The sequence below is a fragment of the Abramis brama genome (genome assembly GCF_963993115.1).
Source record: "Abramis brama genome assembly, chromosome: 11".
Taxonomy (NCBI): Eukaryota; Metazoa; Chordata; class Actinopteri; order Cypriniformes; family Leuciscidae; genus Abramis; species Abramis brama.
In genome coordinates, this window is record NC_139973.1 from 31,021,120 (window position 1) to 31,039,423 (window position 18,304).

The 18,304-nt window shown below is 37.6% G+C and overlaps 1 protein-coding gene across 1 annotated transcript in view; it reads left to right on the forward strand.

Moving 5' to 3' along the window:
• Positions 1-327: 327 nt before the first annotated feature.
• Positions 328-18,304, forward strand: part of st6gal2b (ST6 beta-galactosamide alpha-2,6-sialyltranferase 2b) — a 49,724-nt gene continuing 31,747 nt past the window's right edge. Inside the window, exon 1 of the mRNA XM_084129545.1 lies at positions 328-539. The gene's annotated coding sequence lies outside the window, so the exon portion shown is untranslated. The remainder of the gene's footprint in view (positions 540-18,304) is intronic.

Here is an 18,304-nt window from a genome sequence, read left to right on the forward strand (position 1 = left end):
GAAAATACAAAAACTACATCCTTAAAAATACAATTATATAAAGAATAATGTATCAAAAGTACACAGTAAAAGTCCATCGTTTTACCTGACCTCACCTTCAAACAAACAAATAAATTCATAAATAAACACCACTTGCCCAATAAACGAAACAGTGTGCAATAAAACTGCTTTGAACATTATATATGTATAATGTATAATAATATTTGCAAAGCTAAAGTAATTTTAAATCACTAAGTCTGTGACGAAATGGCGTTGGAAAACACATGAGGGCGGGCTGATTCCGTAGTCGTCTTTCTTTCGTTGTCTGCACTCATTAGATCTGGTCTCAGAGTTTTGCGAGCTCATTGTGGAGCGTGAACATGCTGGTTGCGTAGCGAAAGCATAGACGAAAGTAATGACAGAGAGAAAGGCTGTGGTCCAGTTCTCTGGCGTGGAAACGACTCAATGGATTACAATTTTATTGTAGTAAATGTTCACACGTGGACATTTATTACTGTTTAGGTTTGTTAAACAAGCGGCGCGAGCCGTCTACAGCTGCAGTAAGTGCACACTACTCCTTCCTTTCCACAGACTTGTGGCAGTAGAATCTATGCCTGATTATTGTATTCAGAACTTTGTTAGCTTTTTGTAGGATGATTCTAACTATGTTTTGTGTGTGTGTGTTAGGGGTTGGCGATATAGCCTCAAAATTATATCACGATATTTCAAGAATATTTGCGATAATGATATTTATGACGATATAGAAAAAAAATGTAGACAATTTTTTTATTATTATTACATTTATCTCACCTAAATGTTTGCTCACTCATTGTGTTTTTACAATTGGGTCATTTTGTTTTTAAGAGTTTACACAACACAAGGAAGCTTGATTTCAATCTTTGAATTAAATTGAAAAAAGTAGCAAAATATATATAGCCTACAAAATAATAAAGATACAAATAAAGAGAAAAGCTTTTGAGTAGGTCTAACACTAGTATTCAGAAATGCTACAGAAACTGAATAAGGTAATCAAATGTAAAATAACACTGATAGTCCTGAGTCCTGACTAAATTAAATACATAGGCTATTAATTCTGATTCCTTACAATGAAAGCTATCTTTTGTTGTTTTGACGACAACATTAATGACAGATATGGCTGCTGTCACTTTTAGAGCTAGTGCCCGGATCCATTACTGTTTTCATTATACTGTCTGTCACACTGTCACACGCGTTTTATGCTTATTTCAGACATAACCCAGGTAGCCAAACAGATGTGGGCCAACAATGGCCCAGAACCGGCAAGCCGGAAGAAATCAATCGGCCCAGTTCCGGTTGCCGGACTCTTGTGAAACGCGGCAATGAATGACGCGCCAGAATCGGCCCAAGTAGGCCTACACTGGCCCGATTCCGGGTGCCGAAACTGGGCCGACGCTGCCGGAATCGGGCCATAATCATGCCAGCATAAATTGTATAATTCGCCAGTACTGGCCCGAGTCAGGGTTCCAAAGGGGAATTTATCCTTTATGATTTTTTTTTTTATATTTCATGTACCACAAATTGTTTTACTAAAGTATCTTGAATTACACATAAGCCTAGTTACAACAAACATCTACAAAATAACAACAAAGACAAGTTACAGTTTAATGATAGACTTTATTACACAAAAAACAAACATTATATACATAAATTACATATTGAAATTGTATTTTATTACAAGTAAAAATGACTTAATGCACCTTTAAATACACAGCATCAGCATACCTCCTCTAAAATGTCTTGGGTAACCTGTAAACACGTGCCCAACACAAGCATACATTTGCAATTTATACATACTACATTAACAGGTCCCATTAACAAACTTTATTGTTGAATCCTGATCATTACTAAACAATGAAATTAATTCATTACTTAAATACATTACTAAAAGTTTATTTTCTTTTATTGGAAAGTTTTACACATACTACAAAATAAATTCAGAAGAAATAAGCCGTACTTTTAAGAACGTTTAAAATGATAAGATCACATAAGATAAGACAAGACACAGAGTCCCCTCATGGAGGCTGATGAACTAAATTCTAGGTAAAAAAAAGTTTTTGTTCAAAAACAAAATGCAGTGATACAGCATCCATGCCAGTAGCTGTCAGTGTGAAGTCTGTCATATAGACCAGTAGGTTACAGTCCAGCTTTCGTTTGGTTCTGTCTTGACCATCACCCCAAAATGGACTAAGGAGCTGAAATTAGAAGAATACACACCACAAAGGGATATTAACTCCAGACACTGAATTCAATCTTAAATGCATAAATAATAGTGGTAATAAATCGCGCGTATTCTGTGTATAGTGAGCAGAGGTGCTGAGCACATTCATACAAGAAGTGACGACACCCAACATCACTTAGAGCACCTTTAAAAGTATAACATTTACATTTAAAGCCCCTTAAATTAACGAAATGACTTGAAAAAAAAGATTTGTTCATTTTGATGAACGAGAACAAACAAAAGAGTCAGTAAAATTATCCGGACTTCCCATCACTAAGACTAAGCTGCACAGGTTGTTGCTGGGATCCTCTTCCACTCCTCCATAATGACATCACAGATCTGCTGGCTGTTAGACACATGGCACTTCTCCACCTTCTGCTTCTGGAAGCCCCACAGTTGCTCATTAGGGTTCAGATCTGGAGACACACTGGCCACTCCATCACCTACACCTTTATCAAGGCAGTTGTCATCTTGGCGGTGTGTTTGGTGTCTTTATCATGCCGTTAATACCAATACTGTATGTTTGACATTAGTTGAAAGTTTTACTTACAAGTCATAGGGTTCACAGCGCCATATATAGAGATGTTGATCTGCTCCAACTCTGCTATTGTGCAGGCCATCAGCATGGAAGGATCTAGGAACACAACAAACCGCTTGCCAGGTTTATTTAAAGGCAAGGAAAATAGAAAAAATAACATACAGAAAATAATTTCTTAAATTATCATAACAGAATTTATGTTTTTAGGTTTACTTGTTCATATTGCTCCAACAGTGTCACTTACATTTGGATGTCAAAACCTTCTTAAAATAAATTAAACAAATAAAATAAATAAGAAAACAGATGCATGGTGATATAATGTTAGGTGAAAAACATTGTGAGAAAAATGGATTTAAAGTTATTTAATGGGCTTCCTCAGTTTACCTGTGTCTTTCTCTGGCAGCAGCTTTCTTCAGCAATGTTGCAATAGTAGAGCTTCCCCTCTGTTGTTATTTTGTTGCTGCTGAAATCACAGATCATTTGTTTATCAATATTTGTTTACCATTGAACTAGTTTCAGACAATTTTAGCGCTCCATGTAAGTGATGTCACCGATTAACAGCACATATGTTTCTGTTAAATAATACATACGTTTATGTTAAATAAATTAGCTCACTTCCAAGCAAAACCCTTAACAAAACTATTAAAAACATCTAATCTACATATAAGATGTGATTAAAACCCCAAACTTTCATAAACAAAAGCTCATCTAGTTGACCGACTGTTTAAATATACTAACCATGACCGGAATTTTTACACAATTTTGCGTGTTTTTACCCCCGTTAAAGCGATATAATCCGCGAAAAAGAACTTTTGTTACTCGCGAGCTGTTTGTGAGACGGCTTTACTGTATGTATGCATCTCTCAGAGAGCGCGCGAGAGTAGCCTACTGAATAGTTTAAAATCGCAAATGTTTAAACTGATAAGACTTAAAAAGAAGTGAAAATGCTCAACTTTAGTTACGATGCAAGTGACAAAAGACAATTCCGTCATGTCCTGACTGCTAAACACAAGAGTGTGGTATCGACGATTGACTTGTGCAACCCATTTTGAGAGCGAGAGAGAGAAGACGCGGCACCGCTGAACACTCACGCGGTTGGTAAAATTGCGTCTTGGAGGAAGTTTTAAAATTATTGATTTGATTTTATAATCTGTGTGGATTCATTTAGGCTACTCATACAATGTACATGCTAAAGTGAATCAATGTTTGCGGGAGAATTTCCCGCATTATAAGTGGTAGACCTGCGGGAATTATTAAAATACTATTGAAGTAGATCCTTTTTAGGTACTAAATCGTCATTGGAGGCTGACTTGCTGCTCTCGCGCTCAGACAGGTGTTGTTGTTGTGCGTGCTAGGGAACGTAATGCGCCATACATCATTGCGTCGCTATATCAGTGATATCGCGATATGACACTTTTTTATCATGTAAAAAATTATACTGGTATTATCGTGGACGGTATGATATGGCACACCCCTAGTGTGTGTGTGTGTGTGTGTGTGTGTAATTTGGCTTTTTAAATGAAAGAGTAGTTTAAAATTTTAATCTGAATGTGTAATTGTTCAGTACATGTGTGGAGTTGCATACTTTCACATTGTAATGACTGTTATTTAATTAATCTAACATGATTTATGCAGTGCGTAAGTTATGTTTAGGACCTGCTCTCTGTTTGAATTACTTTGTTCCTTATAAAATAGCCTATTAAATAAGTTGAGAAGGAAATTACTGCATCTAAAAAAACACAATCCATGAACGAAAAGGGAGTTATTTTTATTTTCAAGTCACCTACTTCTGCATGCCAAAATGTAGATTAGATATAAAAACTGAACATTTTCAGTTGTGGATAACTCTACACATAGGCTACAGTAGGGCATCTGTCTCTAGACAGCACATTACCACCATTAGACATTACATACTGACATTATTCAATCAGCTTATGTTTGCCTCCTGTTTGTACTCAGCTTTTTATGGAAAAATGACATCCTGCAAATCTGGCTACTAGGCTACTCTGACTGTAGCAGATGTGTGAATATTGATTCAGTGTACAATTAACTATTTGCAAACCATGTAAATAAGACTGAAAAAAATATCATTATAATAAGGAAATATATCACTCAGTTCTTGAACATATTTTATTTTATTTTATACAGTTCTTTTTCAGAGACTTGATTTTTGGCAATGAGTACAGTCAGTATTTGGTGTCTCACACAAGGGTTGAGGATGATTGGCCAGATGCTGGCAGATTGTGCCTGGCAAGACATTTAGTAAATGTTTTGGTTAGACTATTGGATCAGTTGTCCAAGTACAGAAAAAAAGAACCAGAGAAACAGATCATACTTCCATCAAAGCAATAATAATAATAATCTTAATAAGCTATTTTTGTTCCCTTTTCTGAATATCTTTATGCATTGTTTTTGTTCCTCATTTGATGAGCACTTGTTTTGTTCCTCTGCATACTACCCATCAAAATTTGCCCTTATTCTGTCTCCATTTGTTAATTTTTAAATTTTAAATTTAAATTTTAACAAATGTCACACAAACCCTCTGTTTGGATTGAAAAAGCTTCTCTTCATTTTTTTCTCTCTCTTTGGCAGGTTTGCTTAAGTGTGTTTAAAAGCTTTGCTGATTTAAAATTCTCCTCCACTGTGTATTGCCTTTGCTGTCGTAGGCATTTGTTTCTATCGGTGGTTTTGGAGACAGGCCAAATATGAAGGACTAAGAGACAGCAGGTGAAATTATTTATATCCTCTAATTTGTGATGGTGGTAGCCTAATGGTTAAGGATCTCAGCTTCAAAACAGAAAACTTGCAGATTAAATCCCATGGTGTGAGAGGAGAGGTACATGATATTAATAATTATTAATCACATTTGTGCCCTTGAGCAAGGATTTTTGCCCGCACAAAGCCGGAATTGTGCACCTGACTCCCACACTTTAAGCCTTACTAAGCATGGAAGTGTTTGTATCCATTTGTAGCATTTGTGTACAGTAGGCAGTTTATCAAATGCTCTTAGGTGTCTAAAACTAAGAAGGTTTTTTGCATGGACAGAAGAATATTTTAAGTGAAAAAGGATATGGAGACATTGTCTTGTGTAAAAGCTCCCTTTTAGCAGATTTAACAACAGATCCCAACCACATTGAATGCTTGATATTATCTCCCAAAAAATACAGATATTTCATAAAATCTTTCATCTGAAATCTTGCAGGATTGTTAAGACCAGAAGCGTCCCTTCCACCCACTCTTCTCCTTGGTACAACCCTGAGCTTCGTATCTTAATAGAATGTAGTTTTGTTTTGGGTTCATGTTTCATGTTACAGTCATGTTTCCTGTCTTGTCATGTGATTCCCTTGCCCTCATGTGATCCTGCCATGTGCTTCTAACTATTGCCCTTGCTCAAGGGCACAAAGGTGAGGAAGAATTATTTATATCATGTACCTCTCCTCTCACACCATGGGGTTTATTCTGCAAGCTTTCTGTTTTGAAGCTGAGATCCTTAACCTTTAGGCTACCACCATCACAAATTAGAGGATATAAATAAATATTATGAGAAAATGAAAGTGTTTTTTGACATTTCACTGATTCTTGGGAATTTGGCTAAAACAGGTTTTAATTTTGAAAATAAAAAGTTAGTAAAATTACAAAATCTGAAGATATATTATTATTGACCAAGGTCTTGGCTGTTCAGCAATATATCGGTGCAACCTCCTCATTTTGTATTTTTTTCATAAAATAGGCGTTTTTCCAGTTATTACTTTGTTTTTGTCAACACCGTCAGACACAATAAAAAGCAAATCATTTTTTATTTATTTGGTCTAATATGTATTTAGAGTTTTTAAATCATTATCTGGCATTCTTAGTACACATATTTGCTGTTAAGTGTTAAATATTCACTTTTTTTCATGTTTTATACTGTTTCACGTGTACTCCTTTAAAAGATCTAACATCATACAACGTTTACTTTAAGCCTAAATAGAAAAAGTGATGTTTTTTTATTTAACAAACATATTTTTTGTATTAAAAGATACCATTACTTTAATAACTCAACAGCACTGAAGAAACATATTGTAAGCATATTCATTTAAAACAAATAAAACTCCCTCTGACGGTGGTGACTTTAGAACTGAGGGTGGTGACACTAATCTGACGGTGGTGACAGTGGCCTCATTACAACATACAATTCCAAAATTTATACAACTCAAGTCAATGGCTTCTTGCTTAACAACTTTATTTAACTATTTGGTCCAAAAAATAACAATCCTGAGCACTGTGATAAACATTTAGCCTGCCTACTCCGAGCTGGATCGTGTATGGCCTGATCCACCGGACTGTTTGGGGGAGTTTCTAGGTGATCTGAGCCCTTTCTCTTACGTTCTCTTGATACTTTTTGTCTATGTTTCCAAGCCTTTCTCTGACTTCTCTTTTCCCTTTCATTCAAGTCATTGCTATTTTTTTAGCTTCCCTTCCTCCACCCTCTTCTTCCATCTTTGCCTTTCCGTTCTGAGGTATTCCGCCTTTAAAGGAGAACTTGGCAACTTTTTTAACTTAATAAAACTGTCTAGAAATAATTTGGATGGTTAAACAACCTGTTCTGGTGATATTGGTGACTTTCCCCGCTCCCCCCAGCGTTCCCATGCGGAAAACCAACCTTGCAACTTGGGGACTACCGTCCCGGCAAGATAGAAATTGGAAGTCTTGTGAAGAAGCGAGAACGAGAAGCGAGAAACACGAACTGCTTTACAGTAATTCGACATAAACACATGCCATATGATACTGTGTATGATGTATTACCCACCTCGGCTGGCTACGATAATAACATATGCACATGAGCAGTGGTAGAAAGGGGGAGGAGGGTGCCTCAAGTGAGTTTTTTTTACGACTGTGTTGTGAAATATACGGCCCACAGCTGTAGGGGGAGCTCTTTGAGAAAACACGCGACAACAAAAGTGAAGATCAGCGAAGAAATTACTAGAGTTGCCGAGTTCTGCTTTAACTCTGCCTCACTGTGTATTATCTCTCTCCGCTTCTTTTAATATTCCCTGTTTCTTCTCCTCCACAGATAGCTGCTACCTAGCAATAACTTCCTAAAATACTTAGTCAAAGTTGACCTAAAGTAATGACTATGAAATTGGGGGGGGATTACAGTGAATGTTAGATTTGGTTAAATGTTGTCATGCCATTTTCATTTGGCTTTAGTCATGGGAGATGCATAGCCTACAAGGGATATTGTATGTGCTATATAGGTAGGTAGTAGGTGCACTATGTGCATCCCAAATGACGTAAGCCAAATGAACATGGCATAATAGTGAATTGAGAGAGAGGGAAGGTTACCAATGGTTATACCGCAGTTAGGTCCGGTCTAATTACACTGAACAAAATTATAAACGCAACACTTTTGTTTTTGCCCCCATTTTTCATGAGCTGAACTCAAAGATCTCAGACTTTTTCTATGTACACAAAAAGCCTATTTCTCTCAAATATTGTTCACAAATCTGTCTAAATCTGTGTTAGTGAGCACTTCTCCTTTGCCGAGATAATCCATCTACCTCACAGGTGTGGCATATCATGATGCTGATTAGACAGCATTATTATTGCACAGGTGTGCCTTAGGCTGGCCACAATAAAAGGCCACTCTAAAATGCAGTTTCATCACACAGCACATTCCAACAGATGTCGCAAGTTTTGAGGGAGCCTGCAATTGGCATGCTGACAGCAGGAATGTCCAGCAGAGCTGTTTCCCGTGAATTTAATGTTCATTTCTCTACCATAAGCAATCTCCCAAGGCGTTTTAGAGAAACTCGTGTTCGTGAGGATGTTCATGGATATCCACGAACATCCTCACTCTCACTCGTGCTATATTGCTTAATAGTAGCATGCGGTGTAGGCCTGTATGGAAGAAATATAGGGAGAATTACATAAATACAAATATAAAACAGGTTAATGAAACATTACAGGCCATATTGGTATTTATTGTGATGAACAATTATATTCTAGCCTTCGTTGAGGACCATTTGGAGGTTTTTGTCACCACCGTCAGACTGTACGTCACCACCGTCAGACAGAAAACCTGATGGTGGTGACGTATGACGGTGGTGACAAAATATACTCTTTCACATGATATGCATGAGTTGTTCACATTAGCCATCTTTTTTTCCCTCTGTTGCTATCTACTTCAGACCTCTTCTTAAAAAGTATACATTTATGTCATAATCTAATCTAATGTTTTTTTATACAAAAGAGACGGTGTTGACATGTTATGGTTGTGACAGTAGCAGTGTCCAAAAATATGAACAAGTCTAAGAGAAATTAGCAAACTTACAGGAGCTTGAGTGATCTTGAAGCATGCAGAACAGTTGAAGGTTTGAAAATGGGGTCCCCAGGAATTAAGTTGACCTTGTAGTTGCCTGATTTTATTGCTTTTTATAAATATCTGACGGTGGTGACGAATATGTGGGACACATTTTGAGCAACCACAAAATAATTGTAATATGTATTAAAAACTACAAACAGTGAGGTTTGAACAATATTTACTATGTACTCTTTCATGTGGTAAAGATATTTTTCAATTTAATTATTACGTTTTGTTTTTTTAATCAAGTTGAAATGATTATCTCCTATCCGAGGACAACTGATTTTGTAGGCAATGGGCCAGCATATAATCATTAAATTAATACAAATTAAAAATAAACCTATAAAATAACCTTACATATGTGCAAAGGACCCCCTGATTCTAACCTTGATTCTTTTTATTCATGAAAATGTTATTAATTTCCAACAGAATTAGCACTTTTCTTCGTGGGACATGTTTTATCCAAATTCCCAAGAATCAGTGATTTGTAAGACTGGAAAAACTGGACGAACTGGAAGAGAAAGCTACTCTATTTGAACTCACTCTTGTAAAGTTAGCATCACCATTTGAGACGCAAAGTCTCACCTCAGAATACATCTCTTCCCCCACTCCCCCTCTCTCATGCTGATATCACATGAAAATCACCCCAAAATCCATATGGTTTGATGTGAATAATTATTAGAGTATTATACATGTTTGGTATCATTTGAAATGTCTCAGTGCGACTGGTACAAAGGTCTCATTCCCAAAATAAGTAAAACAAAAGGGAATAAGGTTTTTAAAAGTTTAGAGATAACTGGCACACAGAGGAAGGTGGTCTCTAGGCAAATAACTGGCACACAGAGGAAGGTGGTCTCTAGGCAAATGGTCTCCTACTCCCAAAAGGTGTCAACTCTGAAATTCCCATTGTTAGCAGATGTTTCCATGTGAAAGAAGTTTCTGTCTATATAATAAAATGCAACTAGAGGATCAGGGTGATTCTTTAACCCAGATCAGCCCGTGATGTGAAGTGTAAGCAAAACACTTTGCATCTTGTATTTTATAATGTCAAGGTATTTAATCTTCTCTCTGTATTCCAGAGCATTTGATGTTTTGTATCCATTATCTTTGAACTGATTATGAAATTGGCATGATACATTTAACTGACATAATAAATTGTAAACATTTGATTTTATTCTAATCGACTCTGACATTATTTTCAGTAAAGAGTTAAAAGGAATAGTCAAAAATTCGCTCACATTTAATGATGCACATATATCATTAAAACCTTTTCATTTATGGAGTCAGATGAAATAACGAGAAAATACATGAGAAAATGTATTGCATTTAATCAAATTACTTTGCCACGCGAAAAGACAGTAACGCACAGAGACCTTCCCCCGCTGATCGGATGCCTCCATTGGGGCGATTGAGCGCGGACTTACACCTTTGATGTAAACCTGTTGTAGGAGACTCCAAAACAACATTAGGAAACTTTAAAATAGCATAATAGGGGCACTTTAAATAATGTTAACCAATAAATAACTTATTTTATTATAAATGCTGCAATATTCCACAAACAAAACAAAAAAAAATAGAATGGTCAATTTAGATTTTACTGTGACTTATGTTTAGTTTAGTTTTTTTCTTTATACTGCCACTTTTTCCTAGCTAGAAAATGTAACTTAAAAAAATTTACTGCGTGCATCTGAATCTGCAACCTACATCTTTAAAGGGGTCATATAATGCCATTTTTGTACAAGCTAAAAGTTTGTAATATACTTTAATTAAAAATTCTCATTAGTATTGTAAGAAAACACTCATTTTACCTGGTCAAAAACAGCTCTGTTTTCAGCACGCCGTTTAAGTGCATGTGTCTTTAAATGATAATGAGCTTTGCTCACCCCGCCCCTCTCTTCTGTGCGTACACCATTTGTAAGTTAACACAATAACCATAACGCGTTGTTCATTATAAACGTGGGATTATGAATTATATTGAGAACGTCGTACATAGTTCCCTGAGCGTAAACAGCCGCATTCCTCGTGAAGCGTGCTAGCGATTTACAAAGATTAATATAAATTTTAATATAAAGGTCAATAAAACGTTACACTCACTTCTTCTGCAGGTGCAGCAGGAACACAAATAGTTGGTACCGATCCTTTTTTCAGGAGCAGCTTCTTAGCAAAACCAGCTTTATACTGACCCTCCTTTATAAAGCAGTCTGCTGTGTGAAATGATTCGCGCAAACATGAAAGCATTGACGTTGATCGTGGAGAATATTCCCTTCGAAAACAAAACTCAGCCACTGCGTCTTCAGCGGTTCGGATTTAGGAACATCAACATGACTGCTGTGTTCGTTATTACACCCAAGAACAGAACACCACAATCAACGCCATTCTGCTCATAGACAGTGCTCCAGCGTATCAACAATGACCGCGCCGGTCCGCGCGGACTATGATTGACAGCTCGCTCACGAGTGAGGGCGGGTCTGTGTTGAAACGCTGCTGTCAATCAACAATCGTGGGAGGGGCGTCCGACCGTGTGGCATCACACGTCGAACGGCTTGATTTGAGACGGGGGAAAACGTATAAGAAGATTTAAAAAAAAACACTGAATGGATTTCAGTACAATCAACTTGTAAAAGTGCATGTACCATTATATGACCCCTTTAAAGGGATTGTTTATCCACAAATGATAATTCTGTTATTTACTCATCCTGGTGTTGTTCCAAACCTGCATGGCTTTCTTTCTTGTGTAGAAAGAAAAATGAGCTGGTTGCTATTTTCCATGTAATTACAGAACAATAAACAGGGACTGAACATTTTAAAGAATGCTTTTTCATTTTTTCAACTTTAGTTAGTGTGTAATGTTGCTGTATGAGCATAAAAAAGATCTGCAAGGTTACAAACTCCACTCCAAAGGGAGATATTCTCTTTAACAGAAAACATTTCAAGAACTACAACAAACAACTTTTTGGGACTATATTTGTTTACTGTACATACATTAAGGGAGGTATTGCCAATATTTCACCTGTAGTAAGTCAGTCTGGTCACTGGGACAATACTACAACCTTTGGAACATGAAAAAAAAAAAAAAAAAACTTTGGGTGAATTACAGTATTTTTTTCCAGAAAATAATTGTTTACTGTAAATACATAAAGGGAGGGATTGACAAAATGTCACCTGTAGTAAGTCAGTCTTACCAATAGGAACCTACTACAAGCTTTGGAATTTGAACATGTCTGTTTTTAAATGTTAAAAGTCATTTTAATTAATACAAATTTTACGTTTTAAACACTTAGTGGAGATGGGAGAATTGGGAGATGTTCCCTTATATGCATCATGCGCCGTTGTAGCACGTCAAAGCATTCTCAGGTATAAATGCTATAATCCATGTAGGTTGTTTTGAATTAATATTTCATGTCGATATACAATGGTTATATACTGTTAAAACTAACCGTGGTATAGAGTGGTGCAGGTGTGACGTCACTTTGTAGGCCAACCAGCAGTTAGCATCACACTTGTTCCCTCGACAAAAACCCAACGTTTATCTCCTCAGCAGCCTCTGTAGTCCCATTTAGCCACTTGTTAGCAACCGCCTTGTGTTCACCACAGATCTTATTTCAGCCATTTAACCGAAACCCCATTCGAAAAACCCACTGACCTGGGGACGATGGAACTGGAAGTGCTAAAATGCTAACTCTCTTCTGCATTTTGGCCTACAAAGTGATGTCATACCTGCACCACTCTATATCTTTGTAAGACTGTCGACTCTATAGAACAGTGGCAAGGGAAAACGAATATCGAACCTAAAACTAACTTTACCACGTTCTGGGTTTCCCCTAGTGGTCGGGAGCATTTCCGTTGTGTTGTGGCTTGATTTCGTTGTGTTGTGACTTGTTTCTGTTGTGTTGTGGCTTGATTTTGTTGTTTTGTGGCTTGATTTCGTATGTTGTGTTGTGGCTTGTGTCCGTTGTGTTGTGGCTTGATTTTGTTGTTTTGTGGCTTGATTTCGTATGTTGTGGCTTGTTTCCGTGGTGTTGTGGCTTGATTTTGTTGTGTTGTGGCTTGATTTAGTTGTTTTGTGGCTTGATTTTGTTATGTTGTGGCTTTTTTCTATTGTGTTGTGGCTTTTTTCTATTGTGTTGTGGCTTGATTTCGTTGTGTTGTGAATTTATGGTTGCTTTTTAAATTTCGTTGTACACTAACGTACTAAACAGAGGTGCGTTTTCCGAAAGCATTGTTAGCCAACTATGGTCGCAAGTTCCGTCATTATCAGCATAGTTCAATGAGTCTGTGTTTCCCGAAACCATTGTTCCAACATTCGCAAACAGCATCGCAAAGTTGTGTGGTTGAAACTACAGCTCTCAACCTGTGGTTAGAAGCATAGTTTCTAGTTTGCATGACGTGGACTTAATAAATCCTTATCTTGAGCAAAATAAGCAAGCTGACATTCAGTGCAACCTGTGTCTTTTTTAGAATATATACCAGAGCATGTGAGCGGAGTGGAGCGGGAGCGGGTGGATCTTGGACAGAGTGCAGAGCGGCATTTTTAAAAGGACGGAGCGTCGCCTTATTTCCCGCTCCAATTTCGCTCCAGTTTCGCTCCGCTCACACCACGAGTCTGAAACATGCTCAGTCAAACCTAAACCAGGATCCATCTGTCTTGCACAGTCATCAGCAGTAGACTATTTTCAGTCAAAACTCGGCTCAATAATGGAGTTCAAAAAGTAGGCTACTTCAAAAAGGAAAATGAGAAGTCATACAGGTCAGGTGTAGCCTACTATTAATATAACTAACTAACAATGATAATGTGGTACAAGAAAACGAATGTGGAGACATCGTTTCAGTCAGCAAAGATTCATTTTGGAATCTTAAAAGACACATCTCTCGAAAACATGAACGTGAGCTACGCGAACACGCTGGGAAGAAAACAAAAGGTTATTGAATACGGTAACTTGTAACAAAGTGTAAATTAAATATAGCGTAATATTCAAACAAATTCGTTTTTTCATTCAAGTAGACCTAGTTTGTTTTATTTAGCCGAATTTGTGTCGTCCATAATAATATTTATATTATTAGGCCCATTTATTCGTTTAATTTTACAGCAGTTTGTGTATATGGAAGCCAATTTTAATTTTAATCAAAAGTTCACTTATCAAAATTCTGGCCTTATAGTTAATTTACTTTTAAAAAATGTATCATATTTTTGTTTATATAATTTTTATTTAGATTATTAGGCCCATTTATTCGTTTAATTTTACAGGACTTTTTGTGTAGGCTATATTCCTTCTTACATAGGCCTGTAATTTGAAATAAAACATTTCTATTTTAAAAATGTTGTTGTTACTCATTAGTTCTTTAGGAGGTAAGGCTGTGGTCTAAGCTAGAAGTGATATACATGTAGATTTTTTGATATACATGGAGCGAGCGGGGGGCGATTTGAGTGGAGCGCGAAGCAAACCTCGTTGAGCGCTGATCGATAATGAGCGGAGCGGCCTGATGTAGCTTTGAGCGGGGGAGCGGAGGGGTGAACAGTTCCGTGAGCGATGAGCGGAGATTCTCACCGCTCCACTCCGCTCACATGCTCTGATACATACAAATGTCATTTACGTTTTATAGTTTGTCAAGAGATTTAAAGCACCGTTTTTGAAGACTGCGCATGTGCGAATGTGCTCTACTATGTAAGAACGAGCTTATGATTGAATCTGGAAATAAAGCAAAATAACTGAGAAAATCTAGCGTTAATTCGATCTCAAACAGTTTCATTAAAAGTAGTTATTACTCCACCACGTGCGTGACGTCATAAACCAACGTGGTTGAACGACCACTTTGCAACAATACGGTTTCGGGAAACAGTCTTGACTAGCTAGTTGATTTCTTCAGTGATGCATCGTACTATGGTAGTGAACCAGCGAGTTACATCATTGTACGGGAAACTCACCCCAGTGTGTTTGTGACACACTGGGAAGAGAGGTGCTGCAATAATGTAAAATATGTGACAAATATTGCATTAAATATTGCAACCAATGACTTCACTCGTCACCATAATGGCAGTCTGCCATCTGTAGAATTTTTGCCTCAAGCCCTTGTTGATTTAACACACTATACATGCTGGTTGGAATACTAGCATCTGAAATGCACCTGATTTCCTCTGTATCATTTAAAACCACTGTTATTAGTACTTTAAATAGGAAACAGAGACTCTGACCCCAGGCAGATATACCAAACGCATGGGTAACCTTTCACCCTTGTCTCATTTAATACTGTTATTGAATGAAACACAGACAGTAGGTGCAAAAAAAAAACAACAAAAAAAAAACATGTTTTTCCGGTCTGGGGATTAGATCTGTGTCTTTCCATCTTATAAAGTTGCACAACTACAACTACATAGCTATGTAAAAATCTTAATCTCTGGGATTATGTTGTATTGGATAACAGTCAAATACACAGTTAGTGATCAGTATACAAAAAAAAAGAAATGACAAAATGCATCTTTTGCAGCGATTTTTGTGTGAGCATATCAGTGAACACCCCTGACCACTCGGTGAGTTTCACGTCTTTGTAAACGAAAGTTTAATGCGTTTTAGGAAGGATTGTTCCAGTGCCCATAGGCAGCCATTCTGTAGGTTGGGGGGAAAGCGAAAGAAACCTAAAATTCTCGGGACAGCAGCATTTGTCCAAATTTTAATCTTAACCGTTCTATTTCATCAGAAACGATCTGTAAACAGGGCTTTAAGTGTAAAATACCGAACTTGTCCTTTAACACCCACTACTATATCACACAGGGATCTACTCACACAGTAGCCTAATCTCAAAAAAGAAAGTTCAAAAGCCATTTTGTCCTCCTTTCCGGTTCTGTGTTTTTATTAGGAAGGATGTAGAACTTCAATTCATAATTTGTTTGTTTATTGGCAGTACAGAAAACGACACAGCAACTCTTCGGCCTGATTGCCCCGTGTATTTCAATGAGCGCCAAGGCAATGTTTTCCCCCACGGGCTAAATTCACATCACGTGACGGGGCGTTATCTATACGCTGATTTCACGCAGCTGCCATTTTGAAATCGAAAGTGAGGCTCCGGTGGGAAGAACCCCGGAAGTAAAGATAAACAACAATGCCTTGGACTACCAACCTGAAGCTGCTGCCACGATTTACACTATTGGATGTTAATATCCAATATAGGATATATATTTACGCTTTCGATTTCAAAATAACGGCTCCGTGAAATCAGCGTATAGCCTACTGTTAGAGAACATCTGACGCCGCCCACATTGCTGAGAGTTACGGTAAGATGAGTTAATGTGTAGGGCTGGACCCGAATATTCGTTCGGAGGGTTGGTATTCGATTTGAAAATTTGACTTTCGAATATTCGTTTTTTTTTTTTTTTTCTCACACCTGGGATCCCCCGCGAAACGGTTCTCATTCGCGCTTGAATAAGGCCGGCGACACACTGGCTGCGTGGTGTGTCCGTTTTTATTTCGGCTCCCATGTTAACAGGTTGGAGTTTGCACACTGCCTGCGTGAGACATGCATCTCAGGTGCGGCTCGAGCCACGCGGAAAACGCGTGCATGCTAGAAATAGAACCGACGCCTAAGTGTTCCAGCAACGGGAGTGTTCTCTGGCTAGAGCGCAGAACAGCGGAGTTTGTATGGTCCGAAGTGCATGCCTGAGCTTGTGCTTTGGGTTAAGCTGCGTTGCTTTGACATTGTGGAAAATAGAATAATAGAAACAAAATGTATTAGCCTTTTTACCCGTTATTATCAATCTAAATTAATCTCGTTTTTTATTTAACTTAATTTCGTTTTTCTTTATTTAAATTTCGTTTTTCTTCATTTAAATCTACCCTTTACTGTGTCAGTAATTTTGACTAAATTTGTTAGTCAGAAAAATATTAGACTACCTTAAAAGTATTGCTTAATTTAACAGACCTGTGTGTGTGCGTTTTATATCACTAGTGCAGTGTCCGTTCTCGGAGCATATAAGCCCTGCCCGCGTGAGGTGTGCCGCTTCCTGCTCGCGCTGTTCTGTAGTTTACTAAAAGTTTATTAATTCTGAATGTTTCCGTCGCGTGTCCATCTATATTGCACCAAATGCAACACTGCACTCCCTTGTGAAGTCGATTGGATGTCCGGTTCTCGAAATAATCAAAATGCAAACGGACATACAGACACATAGAGATTCCTGCCTTTATTAGAGAGAAGAATATGTTCAGCACCCTCTCTCCGAAGCTTCGAATATTCGATGTTCATTACTACCGAAGCTTCGAAGCTCAAAAAATGGTATTCGGACCAGCCCTATTAATGTGCTGCGCTTTCCTCTCTCAATAATAAAATAAACACACAACAAAATTGATAAAACAGCAAGCTGTTTTGTAATTAGATACATGTTAAAGGATTTTCTCTAGATTTGAAGCAGGATTTTTATTTATTTTTTGCCACCCCAATAAAATCACTGGGTCTTACCTGGGCTGCGTTCAGCCCCGACAAAAAGTAGCAAAACATTTTTTAAACGGAAGCGGTGGTGTGTTGAACACCCTGTTCTGATGACGCAAGAGTTGCAACTATGGCAGCTGAGAAGGCTTTGTGTTATTTTTGAATAATTTTCGGAGCCTGATGAAATTGGTATAAATGTGTTTAATACTGCAAAATACGCTTGATGTTACAGTCACTGCCCTTGCCATCCAGAATAAAAGAGAACATCCCAATCGAGTGAAGGTGTCAAGAGACAGTGTGGAAACTGTGGTTCCTAATTATTGTAATCCAACATTTGCCTCGCATTTCAGGATGAAACAAACATTTCAGGTGAAGGATAATCCACTTCTTACCTCCGAGACTGTGTTATGATCTATATGACCGTATTATTTTTATTGTATTAGGCTTATCATTATTTATGATAACTGTTGATATGCTATATTTTTACTATAAAACGGCATTTCAGAACAGTAGCTTTTAGACCCACCCAAGACTCTAGTCTAGATAATAGAGTAGGGTGGTCAATAGTATCAAAAGCAGTCGAAAGATTTAAAAGAATCAGAACCGCAGTGTCTCCGGAATCAGTAGAGAGATAAATATTTTTTAAAACTCTCAGGAGGGCAGACTCAGTGCTTTGAGCAGACCTAAAGTCACTTCTTGCTCAGCTACTGTTCGGACGCTCTTGCTTACTGCTCCGTGCTTTGCTCTATCGCTTTTACATTTTATCTCCTAT